Source organism: Euprymna scolopes, chromosome 22 (genome assembly GCF_053919585.1).
Source record: "Euprymna scolopes isolate OS-2025 chromosome 22, ASM5391958v1, whole genome shotgun sequence".
Classification (NCBI taxonomy): Eukaryota; Metazoa; Mollusca; class Cephalopoda; order Sepiida; family Sepiolidae; genus Euprymna; species Euprymna scolopes.
Window position 1 is genome coordinate 49,830,747 of NC_136503.1, and position 3,258 is coordinate 49,834,004.

At 34.3% G+C, this 3,258-nt stretch overlaps 1 pseudogene; it reads left to right on the forward strand.

The window, feature by feature from the left end:
- The first annotated feature begins 586 nt into the window (after positions 1-586).
- On the forward strand, positions 587-750 carry LOC145244160 (U2 spliceosomal RNA; annotated as a pseudogene).
- Positions 751-3,258: the final 2,508 nt, after the last annotated feature.

Below are 3,258 nucleotides of genomic sequence, written 5' to 3' on the forward strand. Positions count from 1 at the left end.
AAGTTATAATCCACAGACTTGATACTTGATATACAGAGGATAGCACTCGTAAGAAGACTAAACATATTATTTCAACACATACACAAATATACATTCATACCTTTAACAATGTTATTTTTTAAGTTTCCATATGCGTGTGGACTTAGCTTAGACAGTAACGAATAACGCTAGACCGCTTAAAGTTTCGATTTCGATTCTACCTGATGGAATGCAACTCATATTTTTTTTTAAAGTTTAGTAAATAGACTTTCTTGCGTATGGCGCGTTTGCTTATATGACAGAGTACTCGCCTGCATGCAAAAAGCTCGGGTTTATGCCTAACTGATGAGCCCAAATGAGGTTGGAGCTCGAGTCTTGGACTTCCGTTTTGTTGACTTCCATGGCTCTTATGAGCTGTGATTTTGTTTGACTGTGGAATATATATATATATATATATATATATATATATATATATATATATATATATATATATATATATATATATATATATATATATACTAAAATTATTAACGAGATCAATCAACTCGACTGAACATTTTACCGGAATTCATTTTCGGATTATTTTAGATCCTCCACAGACTTTACACCTTCTTCTTGGCCTTTTGGTCAAGATCAAAGTGTAGTATCTGTTCCGGCAGATACTGCATGCTATGACTAGCTATGACTAGCAAAGACCAGATGTGGGGGCAACCCCACATGCCTGACCTTTAACCAGCTCCCATTTCCCACCTCTCGGGAGCTGGTCCCCTTTTTCCCTTCCCCCTCCCTTCACTCCTCACATTAAAAATTGGCCTTGTGCCTAATTTGCTCGGTGGGGGAGCAAATAAATACCATCTGTTCTTCAGATGCTGCAAGCTATGACTAGCTATGACTAGCAAAGACCAGATGTGGGGGCAACCCCACATGCCTGACCGTTAACCAGCTCCCATTTCCCACCTCTCGGGAGCTGGTCCCCTTTTTCCCTTCCCCCTCCCTTCACTCCTCACATTAAAATCGGCCTTGTGCCTAATTTGCTCGGTGGGGGAGCAAATAAATACCATCTGTTCTTCAGATGCTGCACTTCTATTTCTTGTTCTCTTTCGGTGGAGGAGAAATCCTTCACGACTGAGACAATTTTTATTTTTGTACCTTTTCTCCACGTTAAAAAACGACCCTGGTGTCTAACTCTGTCCCGTGGGGAGGCATAGTAAATAGGTACACCAACAACCTCACAGTTGTTAAAGTTTTTAAAATTTTCAATTTTCATGCTTAATAATAAGTTTTCTTTTAATATAATCTGCTATATATTTTCTCTAAAACTATTCTGCCAAGTTATAGTCCACAGACTTGATACTTGGCATACAGAGGTTGGCACTCGTAAGTCGACTAAACATGTTACTTCAACACATACGCAAACATACATTTCCTTGTTCTGAGCATTTGAAACTAAAACTTGCTTCTATGGTTCTGAAATAACAGCAAGGGGAGACTTTATTCCTAATATTTCTCATATGTCATATCCCCACTCTTTGGTTTTCATACATAAAGTAAATTTCACAATGTATAAGGATTATTTGATAATATACATATTCATAATCGTATCTTATTTCCAAATAAGGGAAGATCTAACATATTAGAAATATTTGGAATCAAGTCTCTCCTTGCTGTTAGCCATTGAAACCATAGCAGCAAGTTTTAGTCCCCCTTCCATCAAAGCCAGAGGTTTTGGGGGTATATATATATATATATATATATATATATATATATATATATATATATATATATATAATGGTGGTACAAATTGGTCAAAGGGAAAATTATTCCCAACTCGCATTTATGTAAAAATGCACTTATAAATAATTGAATTAATTCCAAAAGTATCGCAAAACAAAAACAAATAAATAACATTTACGCAAATCGCGATATAATCAGCAGTCACGCGAGATAGCATAGTGGTAGAGGTTTACGCTTCTTACCTTGGGGTCACGATTTCTCCCCAGATTCAGCCACTCTCATGAATCATAGACGACGAATTACGTGTAAATGGATAATTATATTTTAAACTATATATATCTTTTTAATCAGTTTTCGGCTAGAAAACTCTATCAAACACCTCCGCCAATTTTGGGTCTAAACACATGAAATTTTAAATGAAATGTAGATTACTTGGACGTGGACCGAACTTTTTACTTTTATTTGAGCCCCAAAGCATAAATGTTTAGGGGTTAAAATTGGGGTCAAAGTTTAAAAAAAGATGACCTTTGTGGTCTCTACCAAATTACTCAGCCAATTTCTGGTCTAAACATTTGAAATTTTATAGAAATGGTATTCAAAGATAGGTCAAGTTTTTAATCAGTTTGGGTCGAAAATTTGAGCTGCCAAGAGGTCAAAGTTCGAAAGTGTCGTGTCTAGCAAATTGCTCAGCCAATTTCGGGTCTAAATATTTAGAATTTATATATAACGGGTATTCAGACATGCGGCAAGCGTTTTAATCAGTGTATATATATATATATATATATATATATATATATATATATAGTTAGTAATTTATAAAATATATATGACGACTAGCTGTACCCGGCCACGCGTTGCTGTGGCTCAGTTTGTTAAAATGGAACACATGTGAAAGTAGAGAAAAGTTTGATTCTTTTTTTCAAGAGAATGTACAAATTATTTATTTTTTTAACAGATGTTAAGAAAATAAACAGAAAAATACTTCCATCATTAATTATGCAAAAAAAAAATAAAATGTTGATTTAGTGTTTCAATATGCTTATAAATTACGATAAACCTTGCTGAGTATGCACTGTTTTACGGTTGTTGTAAAAATGGAACGGAAACTTAAATTTCGCTTCATTTTAATCCTTCTTAATTTTTTAATTGTGCCCCCCCAAACGAATATAATCAAAACAGTAACATTTAACAATTGTACTTTATGTATATAAAACACAAAATATTTATTAAAAAAAAAATTTAAAAAAAAAGTTAATAACGAAAGGGAAATAATTCCATTTTTAAACGAAAAAGTCAGTTTACGTAACTTACTGTATTAATGCTATTTTTTTTTAAGCAAGAAAAAAAAAAATATCCAGATACGCTACTACAGAACACCGACCACTCTAATTTGTTTTTGTATAGGTAATTGAGGTCGCTGACAACGAATCTGATAGTCAAACTTGGGGCAAATTTACCGTTTGCATGGTATTTACCCATGAACCCACGAACTTCTTTCCACCATTTTGCAGCTTCCGTTTATGCTACGCGCATGCACGCTGTAGC